Consider the following 16165-nt stretch of genomic DNA (forward strand, 5'->3'; position numbering starts at 1 on the left):
TGATGTCTGCAGAAGAGTGAAGGCAGAACACCAAAGGCCAGCTGGTCTCCTCCAACCTCTTGCCATTCCAGAATGGAAGTTTGACCACATTGAAATGGACTTCGTGACTGGGTTTCCAAAGTCCAAGCGTGGCAATGATGCTATATTCGTTGTCATCGACAAACTCACTAAAGTGGCTCACTTCTGCCTATCAAAGAGTCAATCACTGCAGCTCAATTGGCGGAACTCTATACCTCTCGAATTGTCTCTCTACACGGTATTCCACAAGTGATCTCTTCAGACCGTGGCAGCATCTTTACCTCCAAGTTTTGGGATTCTTTTCAGAAGGCCATGGGCACCAACATCCGCTTCAGCACAGCTTTCCATCCACAAACTAGCGGTCAAGTCGAGCGTGTCAGCCAGATTCTTGAAGATATGCTCAGAGCTTGTGTGATCTCCTTCGGCATGAAGTGGGAGCATTGTCTTCCTTATGCTGAATTCTCCTACAACAACAGTTTTCAAGCAAGTTCGGGCAAGGCCCCATTTGAAATTATGTATGGCAGGAAGTGTCGTACCCCTCTCAACTGGTTTGAAACCGGTGAACGTCAGCTTCTCGGAAATGACTTAATCACAGAGGCAGAGGAAATGTGTAAAGTCATTCGAGATAACCTCAAAGCAGCCCAATCCCGCCAAAAGAGCTACTATGACAGTAAGCACCGTGATTTGGCTTTCGAAATCGGAGATCATGTTTACCTCCGCGTCTCTCCTATGAAAGGTACTCGCCGCTTCGGTATCAAAGGGAAGCTTGCCCCTAGATACGTGGGACCTTTCAAGATTGTCAGCAAGAGAGGCGATCTCGCCTATCAACTCGAGCTTCCTTCAAACTTTGCAAATGTTCATGATGTGTTCCATGTCTCTCAGCTCCGAACGTGCTTCAAGACTCCTGACCGCACCGTCAACTTCGAGGACATTGAGCTCCAAGAAGATCTCTCTTATCGTGAGCACCCAGTCGCTATTCTTGAAGACACTGAACACAAGACTCGCAACAATTCAATCAAATTCCTCAAAGTCAAGTGGTCACACCATTCCGACCGTGAAGCTACCTGGGAACGCGAGGATCACCTCCGTTCTGACTACCCAGCGTTCTTTCAGTCCTAGATCTCGGGACGAGATCCTTTCGTAGTGGTGGAGTGTTGTAACACCCCGGATGTAACTTACCCAATATGTATTCCAACTCTTGCCGTTTCCGGCCTTAAGTTATTTTATTTTCTCGGGTTTGGGTTTTGTCTCCGTGTGTTGTTGTCGTTGTCATGCAACTCATATCATGTCATCATGTGCATTGCATTTGCATACGTGTGCATCTCATGCATTCGAGCATTTTGCCCGTTGTCCGTTTTGCATTCCGGCGCTTCGTTCTCCTCCGGTGGTCATTTCTACCTTTCTTTCATGTGTGGGGGTTAAACATTTCCGGATTGGACCGAGACTTGCCAAGCGGCCTTGGTTTACTACCGGTAGACCACCTGTCAAGTTTCGTACCATTTGGACTTCGTTTGATGCTCCAACGGTTAACCGAGGGACTGAGAAGGCCCCGTGTGTGTTGCAGCCCAACACCCCTCCAAGTTGGCCCAAAACCCACCTAAACCCTCTCCATCATCTAGAGCGTTCGATCACGATCGTGTGGCCGAAAACCGCACCTCATTTGGAGCTTCCTAGCTCCTCCTACCTCTATAAATATCCCCTCCCCGAAATTCCGGATCCAAACCACCCTAAACCTAGCCCTGCTCCTCATCTGCGTGCCGGACACGTCCGTCCGCGTGCCGGACATCACCACCGCCCACTCCCGTCGCGCCACGTGGCGGGCGCCCCACATCGCCGCCTCGCTCCCACCTTCGGCCCGCTCGGCCCATCTCCAGCCCCCGAGGGCCCGCGCCGGCGCCGCCTGCCCGCCGCTCACCTCCCGCGCGAGGGAGCCGCGCCGCCGCGCCGGCCTCCCGCTCCGGCGACCCCGCGCCTCGACGGATCTGCCGCCCCACCGCCGCCCAAGGCCGTCGCCGGCCACCTCCGCCACCACGCCGAACCTCGTTAGCCGCTCTCACTCCTCGCCGCGGCCCGAGGCCGGATCCGGCGACCCCGACCTCGCCGGCCGCCATGCTCTTCATCTCCGGCGTGATCTCCGGCGGACCTCGGTTCCCATGCGCCGCGATCCAGATGTGACCTTGCTACAGGAAACCCTAAGGGTTGACCCCCTTTTTATTTTCTAAGTCTGCAGATTATTTGCTCATGTTCATCGCATCGTAACTCCTCATCCGTAACTCCGTTTTGGGCATATAGCATATCAAAATGTTCATCTCAGAGAGTACATCATTTCGTCCCATTGCATCATTTTCATTTGAGTTCATCTTAATGCCCGAAATGCTGTTAGAAGAGGGCTACTTGAGATAATTGTCAGATCTGCTACTCCATTTAGATATTTGTCATTTTTGCCATGATTATTGTGTGCATGTTATGCCCTGGTGCTCTACATATGTTTTGTTAAGGGTTTTGCCATCTTTCCAGAGGTGCAACCCATGTATTTTTGTGATGTGTGTGGTGACTAGCACGAGCTTGCAAAGTGAGGCACTTGGTAATGCTGATTTCAGGGACTTAGCATTTCCACTAAGTCCTTGACCTGTTTATCTCATATGGCCATATGTTCATGTTGTTCCTAGTGATCCGTGCCTCTTTTGAGGATGATCAGTAAGGATGTTTTGTTAATCTTGTAGTGCTATATCCATCCATGTCCTTGTTTGCAATTATGGAGCAACCTAGCTTGAGTCAATCGAGCTCTACTTTTGCTACTTCGTAAATCCGGGCAGATTGTCTACTTGTTAGCGATTTTCCGAGGATGTTATAGTTGATCTGTGCATGCTATTCTATTGTTCTTGCCATGTCTAGCTTTCATTTTGTGTATTCTTGATGGATGTATGCTTAGCTTGTCATGACTTGCTCCGTAGCGAGTGCATCGAGCTCGTAAACATGCCTACTTGATATCTGTTTCAGCATGCTCCAGTTTTCACAAAGTCTGAGAACTGATTATGTTTTTGCCATGTTCACATGCTTGCAATTGTATTTTCTGATCCCTTTTGGCTCAAGGTCACTAAGGGACTTTTGTTAAGCTCTTTGAGTAGCTCCATGCCATGCTTTACTTTGCCATGTTCAGGTCCTGTAGCATATAGTTTTCGTGCTCCGAAGAGTGCTACCTGATCTGAAATTCCAGACAAGTGTTAATTTCACCAAGTCTGAAATCTATTTACCATATGCATTTTTGCCATGCTTGTTTGAACCTGTTAATGGATGAATTGGCCGTAGCTCAGTGCTAGACTTTTGTTAAGCATCTTGAATGCATCCCTGCCATGTATTTTGATGCCATGTTTGAATGCTGTAGCATGTTCATCTCATTGCATTTAGATGGCTACTTGTTGTACATCGCAGAATGTGGTCATATTTGAATTGCTTGCCATTTCCAAACCGTAACTCGATTCCGGCATTCTTTATATCATTTTCAAGCGATTTCATCTCATCTTTCCAGTGGCACACTTGGATTCCCAAGTTGAGGCCAGGTTCATGCATCCCTTGTCAAATCTTGCATATGCATCCCGCACCGCATCCCGCATAGCATACCATCTTTGCATCATATTGTTTGAGCTTTGCACGTGGTTGATTGTGTTCCATTTGCTTGTTTGTCTTGTTTGGGTAGAGCCGGGAGACGAGTTCGCTAACGAGGAGCCCGTTGAGTTTGCTTTCGAGGATCCAGTCAACTCTGACAACTTTGCAGGCAAGATGATCATACCCTCGAAATCACTACTATCTTTGCTTTGCTAGATGCTCGCTCTTTTGCTATGCCAATGCTACGATGCCTACCACTTGCTTCCAAGCCTCCCAAATTGCCATGTCAAACCTCTAACCCACCATGTCCTAGCAAACTGTTGATTGGCTATGTTACCGCTTTGCTCAGCCCCTCTTATAGCGTTGCTAGTTGCAGGTGAAGATTGGAGACCGTTCCTTGTTGGAACATTTATTTACTTGTTGGAATATCATTATTTTATCTTGTTATCTTTATGCATCTATACACTTGGTAAAGGGTGGAAGGCTCGGCCTCTCGCCTAGTGTTTTGTTCCACTCTTGCCGCCCTAGTTTCCGTCATATCGGTGTTATGTTCCCGGATTTTTGCGTTCCTTACGCGGTTGGGTTATAATGGGAACCCCTTGATAGTTCGCCTTGATTAAAGCTTTTCCAGCAATGCCCAACCTTGGTTTTACCATTTGCCACCTAGCCTCTTTTTTACCCTTGGGTTTCCGGAGCCCGAGGGTCATCTTATTTTAAACCCCCGGGGCCAGTGCTCCTCTGAGTGTTGGTCCACCTGTCAGCTACCGGTGGCCACCAGGGGCAACTCTGGGCTGGCCTACCCGCACCTAGGACAATCTGAGTGTGCCCTGAGAAAGAGATATGTGCAGCTCCTATCGGGATTTGTCGGCACATTCGGGCGGTGTTGCTGGATTTGTTTTAACCTGTCGAAGTGTCTTGAAGAACTGAGGTACCAAGTCTGATCGGAACGTCTCGGGAGGAGGTCTATTCCTTCGTTGACCGTGAGAGCTTGTCATGGGCTAAGTTGGAACTCCCCTGCAGGGATTTGAACTTTCGAAAGCCGTGCCCGCGGTTATGGGCAGATGGGAATTTGTTAATGTCCGGTTGTAGATAACTTGAACCTTAACTTAATTAAAATGAATCAACTGAGTGTGTTATCGTGATGGCCTCTTCTCGGCGGAGTCCGGGAAGTGGACACGGTGTTGGAGTAATGCTTGTGCAAGTTGCCCTCTAGTTTTCTCTCTCGCGCTTTGCCTCCTCTTCTCGCTCTCTTTTGCGGATAGGTTAGCCACCATATATGCTAGTCGCTTGCTGCAGCTCCACATATATTTACCTTGCCATACCTATTAAGCTTAATAGTCTTGATCGCGAGGGTGCGAGATTGCTGAGTCCTTGTGGCTCACATATTACTATTACACCAGATGCAGGGCCTGATGATTCCGCTCCAGGTGACGCGCTTGAGCTCAAGTGGGAGTTCGACGAGGACTCTCAATGATACTATGTTTCCTTTCCTGATGATCTGTAGTGGTGCCCAGTTGGGGGTGATCGGGACCGTGTCGCATGTTGGGTTATCTTTTATTTTGGCGCCGTAGTCGGGCCATGAGTGTTTGGATGATGTAATGTTGTTTATGTACTTGATTGACGTGGCGAGTGTAAGACACCTATGTTATCTCCCCTTTTATTATCTATATATTACATGGGATGTTGTGAAGATTGCCTAACTTGCGACATATGCCTTCAATGCGATTATGTCTCTAAGTCGTGCCTCGACACGTGGGAGCTATAGTCGCATCGAGGGTGTTACACTGGTGCACCCCCTATAGGGCCAGCCACGTGGGGAGAAAGGAAAAGGAGAGGAGGAAAAGGGAAGTATGAAGTAGGACTCCTACTTCATTCCCCTCCCCCCTTCTTCCTTTCCCCCTTGTCCAAATATGGTAAGGGGGGGGGATTGGAGTAGGGGCCCAAGTAGGATTCCTCCTACTTGGGCACACCCTAGGCTGCCTCCCTACCTCTCCCTTCTTTATATACGTGGGGAGGGCACCCATATATGAACACACATCAATTGTTCCTAGCCGTGTGCGGTGCCCCCCCTCCACAGTTAATACCTCGGTCATATCGTCATAGTGCTTAGGCGAAGCCCTGCACCGGTAACATCATCATCACCGTCACCACACCGTCATGCTAACGAAACTCTCGCTCGGCCTCAACTGGATCAAGAGTTCGAGGGACGCCGCCGAGCTGAACGTGTGCAGATCGTGGAGGTGTCGTGCGTTTGGTACTTGGATCGGTTGGATCGCGAAGATGTTCGACTACGTCAACCGTGTTACTAAACGCTTCTGCTTTCGGTCTACGAGGGTACACGGACACACTCTCCCCGCTCGTTGCTATGCTTCTCCTAGATAGATCTTGCGTGATCGTAGGAATTTTTCTGAAATACTACGTTCCCCAACACTGTGAAGCATATCTTGGTGAAGAGCCCTCTATAGACTTGTTCAGAGATTATTATTATATCAATCACCAAACTGAGATGCCCGACGGGCTTAGTCTTGAACTCAGAGGTGTTTCAATTCAAAGGCGGAGAGATGTGACCTTCCCATCAGCCACCCTGCCGAGTCATCCTAAGGATTGGAACTTTACCTGGTTTTATTGCAAAGATACCTCTTCGGAAGGAGAAAACCCCCTGCCGGGTTATCGTCCACATCATCTCCGTACCAGCAGCCCACTGCCAGGGCGGATGACTGCTATGGAGCGTGGTCTTTATTCCTCCACTTTCTCGAAGATCCATGCCTTTATTGCAAATGCCTTAACCAAAATCGATCTTGTTCGTTGTTGGGTTTCATGGAGAATTCTGCCTTTAAGCCGCCGCCCCGGCTTAATGTGCGAACATACTAGAAATACCACAGATTCACTACGCTACAATCCCACCGAGTTAACTGAAAAGGAGATCAATGAGACTGTCAAATCGCTTATTGGCACATCATTGGCCAACTGCAGCAAGACGGGTCTTGCCCCTTACTATACTCTTAACCAGCAGCCAGCTGTAAGTACCCTTACACATACACTGCTTATTTGTCGATCTACTTGGTTTCAATCTTACTGTTTATGTATATCTAGGACGAATATCCTTTTTGGAAAAAGAAGATACAAACCACTGCTGCTCCAGCAAAAAGGACCAAAACAATCGGTCGCGGCCCGGGCCGTCCTAAGAAGTCTATGACACAAGAACAACTTGCACTAGATGACTCAGAGTGAGAACTTGATTCACTTGGTATTCTTTTTATGCAACTTATTGATGCTGATTCACCTCATGCGGAAACGTAGATGAGCCAAGCTGACGTTGTTGAGGTAATCCCTCTGTCCTCCGACTCAGAAACGTACCAAGAGAGAAAACACGACGGTCATCAGGAAAGTGCGATTTTCCCATCCTCTTGCTCACTTAGACCCCAACTTTCTTTTGAAGAAACAACAAAATGAGTCGAGACGGCACACTCGGCACAGCGGCCAAGAAGAGCTGATGACCGGCTTACCCAACACACTGCCGCCTTGTAAACGCCGTCATGAGGTGCCTCAAAACCCTACTTTATCTCTTTCACGAGCCGGCCTCATAAGGCAACCTCTTAATTCTTCTGACTCGGCATATCAGGATACTTCTCACTCATCCGGCGACTCAAATGGGACACAGATCCCCTCATTTGTGATTAACCCGGCTTAAGTATTATTACTTGTTGAATACATTATCTTGCCTTCCATACTTATTAGACTGAATAACTTTCCTTATAGGGCTAAGGAAAAGAAGGGCAAGAAGCAAAAACCTGGCCCTTCCAAGACTGCTAAAGCTTCTGAACAAGAGAAACAGACGCCGAAGGCTGGTGAAGCTCAAACCCAGGAGATTGAAGATCCTGAGAGCCGACAGGACAACCCGCCTCCTCAAGCTGATTTTGTTAATCCTTACTCAGCTCCAGACATTAATGACGACCCGGCGACCAATCAAGACCCGCTGAGTCCTAAGCCGCTTTCTCCTGTCAAACATTCAGACAAGACTCCTATTGATGACCATATTGAAGAGGCGATCGTCACTAGATCAGATTATCCGCCGCCCGACGTCTCCATAGTACTGGCCAAACATTCCACCAAGGATGAAGCACACTTGTGAGAAAAAAATAAACCCAAGCTTGATCTTGAGAGCTAATTGAAGTTGAATGCTGGTGAATTGTACTCTGGTTATCTGAACCGGCTTCACACAAGCCGCGACCTCGAGGCCATTTTGGTCAACATGATGGGACAGAAATATGAGGTATGAACACTAGTAGAAAATAGGGCTTTGGTTGGAGCCTGGCCAGCCCATTAGTCCCAGTTCAGTTAAGAACCAAGACCCATGGGGGGCTTACGTCCTGGTTCGTGTGCCCAGAGCCCGGCCGGGTCTCGGGAGGCATTTGTCCCGGTTCGTGTGGACCCATTTGTCCCGGTTCTAGGAACGAACTTAGACCAATGGTCCTCGCTCCTGGCCCACAGCCATTGGTCCCGGTTCGTGCTTAGAACCAGGACAGAAGGGTGGCCTTTAGCCTCGGTTCCAGCCACGAACCGAGACCAATGAGGTGGCTATATATACCCCATTGCCGCGGCAGAGCACTCCACAGTGCTCTATTTTTTCTGACCGACGAGGGGAGAGCTTTGTGGTGCTCTAGCTCACCACCTATGCACATGAGGTGTTCGATGAAATGCCTGAGCCACACTAGTTAAGCTTTCTCCTCTCGAAGCTCGACCTCCAAGCTCCATTTTCCTGGAGATTTGTCTAGGTTTAGCGGTCTGTCACGTCCCGTCTCCGTCTTCACTTACCGTCGATCGCTCGCGCCGATCTCGTCGCCGGCACGATCGTGGTGAGCCTTGCTAGCTCTTGAGCATTGTGTTGGTTTTCCCTTGAAGAGGAAAGGGTGATGCAGCACAGCAGCGTAAGTATTTCTCGCAGTTTTTGAAAACCAAGGTATCAATCCAGTAGGAGACCACGCGCGAGTCACCTCATACCTACACAAACAAATAAGAACCTCGCAACCAACGCGATAAAGGGGTTGTTAATCCCTTCACGGCCACTTGCAAGAGTGACATCTGATAGAGATAATGATCATAAGATAAATATTTTTGGTATTTTTATGATACAGATTGAAAGTAAAGATTGCAAAATAAAATAGATTGGAAACTTATATGATGGAGAATAGACCCGGGGGCCATAGGTTTCACTAGTGGCTTCTCTCAAGATAGCATAAGTATTATGGTGGGTGAACAAATTATTGTCGAGCAATTGATAGAAAAGCGAATAATTATAAGAATATCTAGGTATGATCATGTATATAGGCATCACGTCCGTGACAAGTAGACCGACTCCTGCATGCATCTACTACTATTATTCCACACATCGACTGCTATCCAGCAAGCATCTAGAGTACTAAGTTCATAAGAACAGAGTAACGCCTTAAGCAAGATGGCATGATGTAGAGGGATAAACTCATGCAATATAATATGAACCCCATCTTTTTATCCTCGATGGCAACAATACAATACGTGTCGTTTCCGTTTCTGTCACTGGGATCGAGCACCGCAAGATTGAACCCAAAGCTAAGCACTTCTCCCATTAAAAGAAAGATCAATCTAGTAGGCCAAACCAAACTGATAATTCGAAGAGACTGGCAAAGATAAACCAATCATACATAAAAGAATTCAGAGAAGATTCAAATATTTTTCATAGATAAACTTGATCATAAACCCACAATTCATCGGATCTCGACAAACACACTGCAAAAGAAGATTACATCGAATAGATCTCCAAGAGAATCGAGAAGAACTTTGTATTGAGATCCAAAGAGAGAGAAGAATCCATCTAGCTACTAGCTATGGACCCGAAGGTCTGAGGTAAACTACTCACACATCATCGGAGGGGCCATGGAGTTGATGTAGAGGCCCTCCTTGATCAATGGCCCCTCCAGCGGAGCTCCAGAAAAGGCCTTGTTGGAAATATGCCCTAAAGGAAATAATAAAATGGTTATGATTATATTTCCTTGTTCATAATAATTGTCTATTGTTCATGCTATAATTGTGTTATCCGGAAATTGTAATACATGTGTGAATACATAGACCAAAACATGTCCCTAGTGAGCCTCTAGTTGACTAGCTCGTTGATCAATAGATGGTTACGGTTTCCTGACCATGGACATTGGATGTCATTGATAACGTGATCACATCATTAGGAGAATGATGTGATGGACAAGACCCAATCCTAAGCATATCGCAAGATCGTGTAGTTTGTCTGCTAAAGCTTTTCTAATGTCAAGTATCTTTTCCTTAGACCATGAGATTGTGCAACTCCCGGATACTGTAGGAATACTTTGGGTGTGCCAAACGTCACAACGTAACTGGGTGGCTATAAAGGTGCACTACGGGTATCTCCGAAAGTGTCTGTTGGGTTGGCATGAATCGAGACTAGGATTTGTCACTCCATATGATGGAGAGGTATCTCTGGGCCCACTCGGTAAGACATCATCGTAATGAGCTCAATGTGACTAAGGGTTGGTCACGGGATGATGTGTTGTGGAACGAGTAAAGTGACTTGCCGGTAACGAGATTGAACGAGGTATTGGGATACTGATGATTGAATCTCGGGCAAGTAACGTACCGATTGACAAAGGGAATTGTATACGGGATTGCTTGAATCCTCGACATCATGGTTCTTCCGATGAGATCATCATGGAACATGTGGGAGCCAACATGGGTATCCAGATCCCGCTGTTGGTTATTGGCCGGAGAGTTGTCTCGGTCATGTCTGCATGGTTCCTGAACCCGTAGGGTCTACACACTTAAGGTTCGATGATGCTAGGGTTATTAGGAAGATTTGTATGTGATGACCAAATGTTGTTCGGAGTCCAGGATGAGATCCCGGACGTCACGAGGAGTTCAGGAATAGTCCAGAGGTGAAGATTTATATATGGGAAGTCATCATACGGTCACCGGAAATATTCGCGGGTATGCCGATATTGTACCGGGGCCACCGGAGGGGTTCCGGGGGTCCACCAGGAGGGTCCACCTGCCCCGGAGGGCCTTATGGGCTGTAGGTGGAAGGGAACCAGCCCCTAGTGGGCTGGGCGCCATCCCACCCTAGGGCCCATGCGCCTAGGGTTTGGGGGGAACCCTAAAGGGGGGCGCCACCCTTGCTTGGGGGGCAAGCCCCCTCCCCCTTGGCCGTCGCCCCCCTCTAGATCTCATCTAGAGGGGCCGGCCCCCCTTCCCCCTTCTCCCTATAAATAGAGGGGCGAGGGGAGGGCTGCAGCACCACATCCAAGGCGCATCCCCTCCCCTCCCCAATACCTCTCCTCCTCCCTGTGAGCTTGGCGAAGCCCTGCCAGAGAACTGCCACTCCATCACCACCACACCGTCGTGCTGCTGTTGGAGCCTTGTTCCTCAACCTCTCCCTCCTCCTTGCTGGATCAAAGCGCGGGAGACGTCACCGGGCTGCACATGTGTTGAACGCCGAGGCACCGTCGTTCGGTGCTTAGATCGGATTCGGCCACGATCTGAATAGCTACGTGTACGACTCCTCCAACCGCGTTCTTGCAACGCTTCCGACTCACGATCTTCAAGGGTATGAAGATGCACTCCCCTCTCTCGTTGCTAGTTGCTCCATAGATTGATCTTGGTAATGCATAGAATTTTTTTAAAATTTCTGCAACGATCCCCAACAGTGGCATCATGAGCCAGGTCTATGCATAGTTTCTATGCACGAGTAGAACACAAGTTGTTGTGAGCGTCGATTTTGTCAATTTACTTGCCGTTACTAGTCTTATCTTGATTCGGCGGCATCGTGGGATGAAGCGGCCTGGACTGACCTTACACGTACGCTTACGAGGCTGGTTCCACCGACTGACATGCACTAGTTGCATAAGGTGGCCAGTGGGTGTCTGTCTCTACCACATTAGTCGGATCGGATTCGATGAAAAGGGTCCTTATGAAGGGTAAATAGAAATTGGCATATCACGTTGTGGTTTTGGCGTAGGTAAGAAACGTTCTTGCTAGAAACCTATAGCAGCCACGTAAAAAACCTTGCAATAACAATTAGAGGACATCTAACTTGTTTTTGCAGCATCTGCCGTGTGATGTGATATGGCCAAAAGAATGTGATGAATGATATATGTGATGTATGAGATTGATCATGTTCTTGTAATAGGAATCACGACTTGCATGTCGATGAGTATGACAACCGGCAGGAGCCATAGGAGTTGTCTTAATTTATTTATGACCTGAGTGTCAACATAAATGTCATGTAATTACTTTACTTTATCGCTAACCGTTAGCCATAGTAGTAGAAGTAATAGTTGGTGAGACAACTTCATGAAGACACGATGATGGAGATCATGATGATGGAGGTCATGGTGTCATGCCGGTGACGATGGTGATCATGGTGCCCCGAAGATGGAGATCAAAAGGAGAAAAATGATATTGGCCATATCATGTCACTATTTGATTGAATGTGATGTTTATCATGTTTTTACATCTTATTTGCTTAGAACGACGGTAGCATAAATAAGATGATCCCTCATTAAAATATCAAGAATGGTGTTCCCCCTAACTGTGCACCGTTGCTAAGGTCCATTGTTCCGAAGCACCACATGATGATCGGGTGTGATAGGTTCTAACGTTCGCATACAATGGGTGTAAGCCAGATTTACACACGAATACACTTAGGTTGACTTGACGAGCCTAGCATGTACAGACATGGCCTCGCAACAGGGAAGACCAAAAGGTTGAACACAAGTCGTATAGAAGATACGATCAACATGAAGATGTTCACCGATGATGACTAGTCCGTCTCACGTGATGATCGGACACGGCCTAGTTGACTCGGATCATGTATCACTTAGATGACTAGAGGGATGTCTATCTGAGTGGGAGTTCATTAAATAATTTGATTAGATGAACTTAATTATCATGAACATAGTCTAAAAAACTCTGCAATATGTCTTGTAGATCAAATGTCCCACGCTAATGTTGCCCTCAACTTCAACGTGTTCCTAGAGAAAACAGATCTGAAATACGATGGCAGCAACTACACAGACTGGGTCTGTAACCTGAGGATTATCCTCGTAGCTGCCAAGAAAGCATATGTCCTTGATGCACCGCTAGGTGAAGCACCTGTTTTCCCAGCAGATCAAGATGTTATGACCGCCTGGTAGACGCGCAGTGATGATTACTCCCTGGTTCAATACGACATACTTTACAGCTTAGAACCGGGGATCCAAAAGCGTTTTGAGCAACACGGAGCATATGAGATGTTCCAAGAGCTGAAAATGGTTTTCCAAGCTCATGCCCGGGTCGAGAGATATGAAGTCTCTGACAAGTTCTACAGTTGTAAGATGGAGGAGAATAGTTCCGTCAGCGAGCACATACTCAAAATGTCTGGGTTGCACAACCGCTTGTCTCAACTGGGAGTTAATCTCCCGGATGATGCGGTCGTTGACAGAATCCTTCAGTCGCTCCCACCCAGCTACAAGAGCTTTGTGATGAACTTCAATATGAAGGGGATGGAAAAGACCATTTTGGAGGTATATTCAATGCTGAAATCAGCAGAGGTCGAAATCAAAAGGAACATCAAGTGTTGATGGTGAATAAAACCACTAAGTTCAAGAAAGGCAAGGGTAAAAAGAACTTCAAGAAGGACGGCAAGGGAGTTATCGCGCCCAGTAAGCAAGCTACCGGGAAGAAGCCAAAGAATGGACCCAAGCCTGAGACTGAGTGCTTTTATTGCAAGGGAAACGGTCACTGGAAGCGGAACTTCCCCAAGTACTTAGCGGATAAGAAGGCCGGCAATGTCAAAGGTATATGTGATATACATGTTATTGATGTGTACCTAACCAGCGCTCGTAGTACCTCCTGGGTATTTGATACCAGTGTCGTTGCTCATATTTGTAACTCAAAACAGGAGCTGCGGAATAAACGGGGACTGGCGAAGGACGAGGTGACGATGCGCGTCAGGAATGGTTCCAAGGTCGATGTGATCATCGTCGGCACGCTACCTCTACATTTACCTACGAGATTAGTTTTAAACCTCAATAATTGTTATTTAGTACCAGCTTTGAGCGTGAACATTGTATCTGGATCTCGTTTAATGCGAGATGGCTACTCATTTAAATCTAAGAGTAATGGTTGTTCTATTTATATGAGAGACATGTTTTATGGTCATGCCCCGCTGGTCAATTGTTTATTCTTATTTAATCTCGAACGTGATGTTACACATATTCATAGTGTGAATGCCAAAAGATGTAAGGTTGATAATGATAGTCCCACATACTTGTGGCACTGCCGCCTTGGTCACATTGGTGTCAAACGCATGAAGAAACTCCATGCAGATGGACTTTTGGAGTCTCTTGATTATGAATCATTTGACATGTGCGAACCATGCCACATGGGAAAAATGACCAAGACTCCATTCTCCGAAACAATGGAGCGAGCAACCAACTTATTGGAAATCATACATACTGATGTGTGCAGTCCAATGAGTGTTGAGGCTCGCGGAGGATATCATTATGTTCTCACCCTCATTGATGACTTGAGTAGATATGGGTATGTCTACTTAATGAAACACAAGTCTGAGACCTTTGAAAAGTTCAAGGAATTTCAGAGTGAGGTTGAGAATCAATGTGACAGGAAAATCAAGTTCTTCCGATCAGATCATGGGGGAGAATATTTGAGTCACGAATTTGGCAGGCACTTAAGGAAATGCGGAATTGATTCACAACTCATGCCGCCTGGAACACCTCAACGTAATGGTGTGTCCGAACATCATAATCGCACTCTATTGGATATCGTACGATCTATGATGTCTCCTACCGATCTACCGCTGTAATTTTGGGGTTATGCTATAGAGACTGCCGCATTCACTTTAAATAGGGCTCCGTCGGAATCCGTTGAGACGACACCGTATGAATTGTGGTTTGGTAAGAAACCTAAGTTGTCATTTCTGAAAGTTTGGGGATGCGATGCTTATGTCAAGAAACTTCAACCTGAAAAGCTCTAACCTAAATCGGAAAACTGCGTCTTCATAGGATACCCTAAGGAAACTATTGGGTATACCTTCTACCTCAGATCTGAAGGCAAGATCTTTGTTGCCAAGAATGGATCCTTTCTAGAGAAAGAGTTTCTCTCGAAAGAAGTAAGTGGGAGGAAAGTAGAACTTGATGAAGTATTGCCTCTTGAACCGGATAGTGGCGCAGCTCAAGAAAATGTTTCTGAGGTGCCTGCACCAACAAGAGAGGAAGTTAATGGTGATGATCATGAAACTTCAGATCAAGTTGCTACTGAACTTCGTAGGTCCACAAGGACATGTTCCGCACCAGAGTGGTACGGCAACCCTGTCCTGGAAATCATGTTGTTAGACAATGGTGAACCTTTGAACTATGAAGAAGCAATGGCGGGCCCAGAGTCCGACAAATGGCTGGAAGCCATGAAATCCGAGATAGGATCCATGTATGAAAACAAAGTATGGACTTTAACTGACTTGCCCGATGATCGGCGAGCCATAGAAAATAAATGGATCTTTAAGAAGAAGACAGACGCGGATGGTAATGTGACCAGCTATAAGGCTCGGCTTGTCGCTAAGGGTTATCGACAGTTTCAAGGGGTTGACTACGATGAGACTTTCTCACCCGTAGCGAAGCTGAAGTCCGTCTGAATCATGTTACCAATTGCCGCATTCTATGATTATGAGATATGGCAAATGGACGTCAAAACGGCATTCCCTAATGGTTTCCTTAAAATATGATGCAGCCAGAAGGTTTTGTCGATCCTAAGAATGCTGACAAGGTGTGCAAGCATCTCGGAGTTGGAACATTCTATTTGATGAGATGATCAAAGCATTTGGGTTTACGCAGACTTATGGAGAAGCCTGTGTTTACAAGAAAGTGAGTGGGAGCTCTGTAGCATTTCTCATATTATATGTGGATGACATACTATTGATGGGAAATGATATAGAATTCTTGGAAAGCATAAAGGCCTACTTGAACAAGTGTTTTTCAATGAAGGATCTTGGAGACGCTGCTTATATATTAGGCATCAAGATCTATAGAGATAGACCGAGATGCCTCATTGGTCTTTCACAAAGTACGTACCTTGACAAGATATTGAAGAAGTTCAATATGGATCAGTCCAAGAAGGGGTTCTTGCCTGTATTGCAAGGTATGAGATTGAGCACGGCTCAATGCCTGACCACGGCAGAAGATAGAGAAAAGATGAGTGTCGTCCCCTATGCCTCGGCCATAGGGTCTATTATGTATGCCATGATGTGTACCAGACCTAATGTAAACCTTGCCGTAAGTTTGGTAGGAAGGTACCAAAGTAATCCCGGCATGGAACACTGGACAGTGGTCAAGAATATCTTGAAGTACCTGAAAAGGACTAAGGATATGTTTCTTGTTTATGGAGGTGATGAAGAGCTCGTCGTAAAAGGTTACGTCAATGCTAGCTTCGACACAGATCTGGATGACTCCAAGTCACAAACCGGATACGTGTATATTTTGAATGGTGG

Source organism: Triticum aestivum, chromosome 4A, assembly GCF_018294505.1.
Source record: "Triticum aestivum cultivar Chinese Spring chromosome 4A, IWGSC CS RefSeq v2.1, whole genome shotgun sequence".
Classification (NCBI taxonomy): domain Eukaryota; kingdom Viridiplantae; phylum Streptophyta; class Magnoliopsida; order Poales; family Poaceae; genus Triticum; species Triticum aestivum.